The following is an 8,844-nucleotide window of genomic DNA, read 5'->3' as shown; positions in this document are numbered from 1 at the left end:
CATTTAGATATGAGGAGGCCGGGCACGGTGGCTCACGCCTGTAATCCCAGCACTTTGAGAGGCCAAGGCAGGCAGATCACAAGGTCAGGAGATCAAGACTATCCTGGCTACTAAAAATACAAAAAATTAGCTGGGCGTGGTGATGGGCGCCTGTAGTCCTAGCTACTCGGAAGGCTGAGGCAGGAGAATGGTGTGAACCCGGGAGGCAGAGCTTGCAGTGAGCAGAGATCACGCCACTGCACTCCAGCCTGCGGGACAGAGCAAGAGTCCGTCTCAAAAACAAAAAAAAAAAACAAAAAAACAAAAACAAAAACAAAAAAACTATCGGTTAGATACTTATGAGGCTAACTTTATGGCCTGGAATGTTATTCATTTTTGTAAATGTTCCATGTATACTTGAAAATAATGCTTATTCTCCAATTTTCTCTTTTCTTTTGAGATGAAGTCTCACTCTTGTCCCCCAGGCTGGAGTGCAATGGAGCGATCTCGGCTCACTGCAACCTCCACCTCCTGGGTTCAAGCGATTCTCCTGCCTCAGCCTCTGGAGTAGCTGAGATTACAGGTGCCTGCCATCATGCCTGGCTAATTTTTGTATTTTTACTAGAGACAGGATTTCACCGTGTTGGCCAGGCTGCTCTTGAACTCCTGACCTCAGGTAATCTGCCTGCCTTGGCCTCCCAAAGTGCTGGAATTATAGGTGTGAGCCACCGTGCCCGGCCCTCCAATTTTCTATTTCTATTAGGCCAGCCTACCAATTGTGCTGTTCAAGATGTTCTATATATGGCATGGCTTTCTTTGGCCTGTTTGAACTAGTAAGTACTGGGGAAGGTATTTTAATAAACCTATTATGATAATGAATTTGTCACTATCTCTTTGAAGAATTGTCAATTTTTGTTTTTATGTATTTTTAAATGCTGTGTTTTGAGTGCTTTCTAGTTTAGAATTGTTATATCTTCCTGGTTAATTGATCCTTTTATTATTTTGTAAAGATTTTATTTTGTAGTGATTAGTAATTCTTTCTGCTTAAAAATTATTTTGTCTGCTAGAAATATAGTTAAATTAGCTTTCCTGTGATTAGAATTTTCCTATATTATGTATTCACATTCTTTGAATTTTAGTCTTTCTGTGTTCTTATATTTTACTTGTATCTTTTGTAATCATGATGTGGTCAGATTGAGTTTTTTTTTGTATTTATTTTTATTTTATATAAAAATTTCTTTAGAGGCAAGGTCTCACTCTGTCACCCAGGCTGGAGCACAGTGGCACAATCTTGGGCTCACTGCAGCCTCAACCTCCTGAGCTGAGGAGATCCCCCTGCCTCAGCCTCCTGAGTAGCTTGGACTACAAGCACACACCTCCATGCCCTGCTTATTTATTTATTTATTTATTTGAGACAGAGTCTCACTCTGTCACCCAAGCTGGCGTGGAGTGCAGTGGTGCATTCTTGGCTCACTGCAATCTCCAACTCCTGGGTTCCAGCGATTCTCCCGCCTCAGCCTCCTGAGTAGCTGGGATTACAGGTGCGCACCACCATGCCCATCTAATTTTTTTGCATTTTAGTAGAGATGGGGTTTCACCATGTTGCCCAGGGTGGTTTCAAACTCCTGAGCTCAGGTAATCCGGCCGCCTCGGCCTCCCATAGTGCTGAGATTACAGGCGTAAGCTATCGTGCCTGGCCACTCTGCTTATTTATTTTTTCTTAATTTTTGTAGAGACAGGGTCTCACTATGTTGAGACCAGTTTGAGTCTGGTCTCAAACTCCTGACCTCAAGTGATCCTCCTGCCTTGGCCTCCCAAAGTGCTGAGATTATAGGTGTGAACCACTGCAATGGCCCATGATTTTTTTTAATCAATCAATTAATTTGAGACAAAGTTTTGCTCTTGTTGTCCAGGCTGGAGTGCAATGGCGCAATCTCAGCTCACTGTAACCTCCGCCTCCTGGGTTCAAGTGATTCTCAAGTGATTCTCCTGCTTCAGCCTCCCAAGTAGCTGGTATTACAGGCATGCACCACCATGCCAAGCTAATTTGTCTTTTTTTTTTTTTTTTTTTTGAGATAGGATCTCACCTGTCACACAGCCTGAAGTGCAGTAGCACAAATATGGCTCACTGCAGCCTCAAACTCCTCAGCTCAAGTGATCCTCCCACCTCAGCCTCCTGAGTAACTGGGAGCACAGGTGCATGCCACCATGCTTGACTACTTTTTAAAAATTTTTGTAGAGATGGGGTCTCACTATGTTGCCCAGGTTGGTCACAAACTCCTGGGCTCAAGCAATCCTCCTGCCTTGGCCTATAAAAGTGCTGGGATTACAGGCACCAGCCACCATGCCTGGCCAGGTTTTTTGTTTTTAAATCCAATTTGACAATCCATCTTTTAGCTAGAAAATTTAGTAAATTTACATTTAGAGTAATTACTAATATATTTGATTTTGTTTTATTTGCTTTTTTATTTCCTATTTTTCTGTTCCTCTTTTCTCCTTTTCTTACCTTATTTTAGATGGATCGAGCTATTTTTGTCCTTTTTCTTTTCCACTTTCCTCCCTTTACTTGATTGGGATATAAGAAAAAGGGAGGTTAAAGATGACTCCAGTGTTTTGGGTCTCAGCAACAGGAAGAATGGAATTGCCATTGACTTGAGTTTATATTTGGGCATTATGATGCCATTTATTTATTTATTTATTTAGTAGAGACAGGGCTTCACCATGTTGGCCAGGCTGGTCTCGAACTCCTGACCTCAAAGAGATCCACTCGTCTCAGCCTCCCAAAGTGTTGGGATTACAGGCATGAGCCACTGTGCCTGGCCGTATGATGCCTTTTAGACAATCAAGTAAAGATGTCAAATAGGCAGCTGGACATGCAAATCTGAAGTACACAAGGAAATCTGAGTCAGAGATAAAATTTATAATTTTATTAGAGTACAAATTATATTGAAAACACAGACTATATAAGATTGCCAAGGAAGTACAATCAGAGAAGAGATCCAAGGACCAAGCCTTAGAACTCTTCACTGTTAAAAGGTTAAGAGGTAGAGGAGCAACCAGGAAAGGAGAAGACTGAGGAGTGACCAGTGATATGGAATCAAAACCAGGACTTAAGAAAATGTTTCAAGGAGAATTGTTTTTGGTTAGTTTGTCTTGGGGTCATTCTAACTTTCTGTGTCATCTCATTATGAATTTTAAAGTTAAAATTGGCCGGGCGTGGTGGCTCAAGCCTGTAATCCCAGCACTTTGGGAGGCCGAGACGGGCGGATCACGAGGTCGGGAGATCGAGACCATCCTGGCTAACACGGTGAAACCCCGTCTCTACTAAAAAAATACAAAAAACTAGCCGGGCGAGGTGGCGGGCGCCTGTAGTCCCAGCTACTCGGGAGGCTGAGGCAGAAGAATGGCGTGAACCCGGGAGGCGGAGCTTGCAGTGAGCTGAGATCCGGCCACTGCGCTCCAGCCTGGGCGACAGAGCGAGACTCCGTCTCAAAAAAATAAATAAATAAATAAATAAAGTTAAAAATTATATTTAACCTATCATTTTAGTTGTTTTTTTGGGGAAGATTGTTCAGAAATTATAATCCATACGATGTCAGAAATGGAAATTGTGCCAACCCTTTTTTCAATATTATAAAGAAAAACCCTGGCTGGACACAGTGCCTCATGTGTATAATCCCAGCATTTTGGGTAGCCGAGTGGGGAGGATCACTTGAGCCCTCAGGAGTTCAAGACCAGCCTGAGCAATATAGTGAGACCCTGTCTCTAAAAAAAATTAGCTGGATGTGGTGGCACATACTGTAGTCCCAGCTACTTGGGGCGGGGGTGGGGATGGGGGAAGGGGTGCTCTAAGGTGGGAGGATCACTTGAGCCCAGGAGTTTGAAGCTATAGTGAGCTATGATTGCACCACTGCACTCCAGCCTGAGTGACATAGATCCTGTCTCAAAATAGTCTAAATTTAAATTATACTTTTAAAAAAAATTACTGGAGTTTCACTCTTGCTGCCCAGGCTGGAGTGCAGTGGCATGATCTCGGCTAACTGCAGCCTCCACCTCTGGGGTTCAAGTGATTATCCTGCCTCAGCCTCCCGAGTAGCTGGGACTATAGGCACCCATCATCATGCCCATCTAATTTGTTTTGTAGTTTTAGTAGAGACAGGGTTTCACCATGTTAGCCAGGCTGGTCTCCAACTCCTGACCTCAGGTGATCCACCCGCCTCGGCTTCCCAAAGTGCTGGGATTACAGGCGTGAGCCACCATGCCCAGCCAAGACTTTTTTTTTAAGAGAGAACTTCTTGCTATGTTGCCCAGACTGGTCTCAAGCTCCTGGGCTCAAGCAATCCCCCTGCCTCGGCCTCCTAAAGTGCTGGGATTATGGCATGAGCTACTGCACCCAGCCAAGTGATACTTTAGGCATGTATTTCTCTCAATCAATAGATACTTAGACTATCACATCAGGGTTTTTCTTTTTATTTATTTATTTAATTTATTTTTGAGACAGGGTCTTGCTCTGTTGCCCAGACTGGAGTGCAGTGGTGCAATCATAGCTCACTACAGCCTTGATCTCATAGGCTCTAGCAATCCTCTTGCTTCAGGCTGCCAAGGCTGAGAGGCTACAGGACTACAGGGACTGAGGGGCTACAGTGCAGCTGAACTACAAGTGCATACCACCATACCTGGTTAATTTTTTAAATTATTTGTAGAGATGGGGTCTCGCTATATTGCCCAGGCTGGTCTCGAACTCCTGAACTCAAGCAATCCTCCCGCGTTGGCCTTTCAAACTGCTGGGATTACAGGCATGAGCCATTGCGCCCAGCCTAAATTTAGACTTTAAAAATAAATGTATATTTTACTCATTTCAACAGCATCTACATATTGTTGAAAACATCTTCATTGGCCGGGCGCGGTGGCTCACGCCTGTAATCCCAGCACTTTGGGAGGCCGAGACGGGCGGATCACGAGGTCAGGAGATGGAGACCATCCTGGCTAGCACGGTGAAACCCCATCTCTACTAAAAAATACAAAAAACTAGCCGGGCGAGGTGGTGGGAGCCTGTAGTCCCAGCTACTCGGGAGGCTGAGGCAGGAGAATGGCATAAACCTGGGAGGCGGAGCTTGCAGTGAGCTGAGATCCGGCCACTGCACTCCAGCCTGGGCGACAGAGCGAGACTCCGTCCCAAAAAAAAAAAAAAAAAAAAAAAAAAAAGAAAACATCTTCATTTAGACTTGCTTATTTAAGCATTCAACAAACACTTGTTGAATATCAACAATGTGCTGTCAGATAGGTTTCTCATTTCATGGAGTTTACCTTATAGTGAAGGAGGGGCAAAGAAAGGGTAAGATAATCTCAGATAATATCAAGTACTCTGAAGAAATTAAAATAGGATATGATAGAAAACATTACTTAAGATGGGTGTTCAGGGAAGACCTCTCTGAGGGGATTGCCTTTAAGCTGAGATTTGAGCGACAAGGAGTAAGTGAAAGTATCATCTGCCTAAAGTCAAGGAGTGACACATATACACATAAATTTAAGTGCACTACAGTCCCCAGATTAAGAACCACTGTCAGCCAGGAGCAGTGACTCATGCCTGCAGTCTCAGCACCTTGGGAAGCTAAGGTGGGAGGACTGCTTGAACCCAAGAGTTTGAGACCAGCCTGCATAAGATGGTGAGACTCTATCTCTACAAAAATAATAAAAAATAAGCTAGGCGTGGTGATGCATACCTGTCGTCTCTTTAGCTTGTTCAGTTCAGGTCACGTGAGCCAAGATATTCCTTTCTTGGCTCTAAACCGTAGGTTTGAGTTTTTTTCAGTAAAATAGGGTCAAGAGCCTGGATTTTCAGTCTAGGGTGCTGGAAAGGTTAATTGATGCCTATAACATTCTTTAAGATCTTTAGTGAAAGACTTGGGGCTGTATATAGGATTACCAAGGGATTGGAAACTCTTCCCTTCCAAGCTCCAGGGAAAATCCCTTCATATCAGTAACCCAGGCCTTTCCTCTCCAGTCTGTAGCTAAGGGACAATGGTTCTCAAACTTCTGCAGGCATTAGAATCAAAGGTTGTGATGTGAATTCCCAAGCTCTCTGCCTGAGATTCTGATTCTCCCTGAGGTTCTGAATTCTTACCTTCTTAGTTCTGTATTCTTCTATACCCTTGTCTGGTGTCTCATGCTTCCCAATACTCTAGATTTTTATCTCTGCAAATGAATCTGAGGGTGTACTTGTCCATATACACTATTGTCAGAGACATCTTTGGCTTTTTTTTCCCTGAAGGCAATCCAGAGCAGAGATTGGGGAAGGCAGGAATGTGTCTGTATCTACTTCTCAAAGGTACATAGATATTCATTAGGAGGAGAGTTTGGGGTAATTATTTGAATGAAAGGAGGGAGGAATTGCTGACTGGCACAAAATGAGAGGTGAGTACAAGGAAAGCAACCCTGGTTTGAGGGCCAAGTTCATTGCCTCCTTCCTCTTTTCCTGATGCTGAATCCTACTAAAGGGCTGTCCAGGGATTGACTGGTCTTTCATTCATTCATCCATTAAACAAATGCATATTACATAACTATTATATGCCAGGCAGTAGGAATTCAGTGTTAATTAAGACATGATCTTTCCTCTCCTGTATTTTTCTGTCTCCCCTACTAGAACGGAGACATTCTAGTAGAAAAATACATATAAGCTGGGTGTAGTGGTACATGCCTGTAGTCCCAGCTATGAGGGAGGGTGAGATGGAAGCATTGCTCAAGCCCAGGAATTTGAGGCTGCATAGAGCCATGATTAGACTGCTGTACCTTCCTCCAGCCTGGGCAACAGAAAGTCAGTCTTGATAAAAGGAAGGAGGAAGTGGAGGGTGGAGGGAAACATTCTTAGCAAAGGGAACAGGGGTTCAAAGGCCATTAGGCAGGAAAGACTTTGGAATGTTTGAGAAACTGAAAGAAGGACTATCTCGCTAGAGTGGAGTGAGAGAGAGAATATTGCAGGATGAGGTTGGAGAGGATGAGGATTAGGGTTTATAGGTCACCATAATTAATGCCTTGGAAAAAGTAGTGTGGGCAAGGGAGTCTTGCCACTTGGGGTAAGAATAGTAGGGGCCAACCTAGAATAACCAAAACAATCTTGAAAATGAAGAACCAAGTTGGAGGACTCACATTTTCTGATTTCAGAACTTACTACAAAGCTATAATAATCAAGACAGTGTGTGGTACTGTCATAAGGATAGACATACAGATAAGTAGAATTGATAGTCCAGGAAAAACCCCTCACATTTATGGTCAATTAATTTTTGATAAGGTTGCCAAGACAATTCAATGGTGAAACAATAGTCTTTTTTCTTTTTCTTTTTTTTCTTTTTCTTTCTTTCTTTCTTTTTTTTTTTTGAGATGTAGTCTCACTCTGTTGCCCAGGCTGGAGTGCAGTGGCATGATCTTGGCTCACTGCAGCCTCCCAGGTTCAAGCAATCCTCCCATCTCAGCCTCCCAAGTAGCTGGGACTACAGGCGTGCACCACCACACCAGCTAATTTTTATATTTTTAGTAGAGTCAGGTTTCACCATGTTGGCCAGGCTAGTCTCAAACTCCTCACCTCAGGTGATCCACCTGCCTCAGCCTCCCAAAGTGCTGGGATTACAGGCATGAGCCACTGTGCCTGACTGAAAGGATCATCTTTTTGATACATGGTGCTGAGAAAATTAGATATCCACACGCAAAAGAATGAAGATGAACACCTACTTCACATCATATGTAAAAATTAACTCAAAATGGATCAATAACCTAAACGTGAGAGCTAAAATACTTCTTAGAAGAAAACATAGGTATAAATCTTTATGACCTTGGATTTGGCAATGGTTTCTTAGATATGATACCAAAAGCACAAGGAACAAAAGAAAAAAAAATTGGACATCATCAAAATAAAAAACTTCTGTGCACCAAATGACACTGCCTAGAAAGTGAAAAGACAACCCACAGAATGGGATAAAATATTTGCAAATATAAAACTGATAAGGGACCCAAGAGAATTTAAAACTTATATCCACATAAAGATATACACGAATGTTCATAGCAGCATTATTTATGATAGCCAAAAAGTAGAAATAACCCAAATGAGTCACCAACCCAAAATGATGAATGGATAAGTAAAATGTGTTATATCCATACAGTGAAATATTATTTGGCCATAAAATGGAATGAAGCACCCATACATGCTACAGCAAGAATAAACCTTGAAAACATCATTCTAAGTGAATGAAGCCAGTTACAAGGGATCACATATTATATTATTCCATTTATATGAAATATCCGTAATAGGCAAATCTATAAAGTCATAAGGTAAACTAGTAGTTGCCTAGGGCTGGGGGCCTAGGGATAATGGCTATGGGGTGCAGGAATTCTTTTTAGGAGTGATGAAAATGTTCTAAAATGGATGTGATAAGCACAGCATGGTGGCACACACCTGTAGTTCCAGCTACTCAGGAGGCTAAGGCTAGGAGTTAGAGGCCACAGTGTGCTATGATCTTGTATGTGAATAGCCACTGTACTCCAGCCTGGGCAACATAGCAAGATGCCATCTCTAAAAGTTAAAAAAAACAAAAAACAAAAAAACAGATGTGATGGTTCCACAGCTCTGCATATAATAAAAGTTATTGACTTGAACATTTTGAGTGAATTGTGTGATATGTGAATGATATTTTAAGAAAGCTGTTAAGGTGGGGGTGCAGTAGCTCATGCCTGTGATCCCAGCACTTTGGGAGGCCAAGGTAAGAGGATTGCTTGAGTCCAGGAGTTTCAGGCTGCAGTGAGCTATGGTTGCACCACTGTACTCCATCCTGGGCAACAGAGCAAGACTCTGTCTCTAAAAAAATAGATAATAAA

The sequence above is a fragment of the Macaca nemestrina genome, chromosome 6, assembly GCF_043159975.1.
Source record: "Macaca nemestrina isolate mMacNem1 chromosome 6, mMacNem.hap1, whole genome shotgun sequence".
Taxonomy (NCBI): Eukaryota; Metazoa; Chordata; class Mammalia; order Primates; family Cercopithecidae; genus Macaca; species Macaca nemestrina.
Note: the sequence above shows the minus strand (reverse complement) of the source record.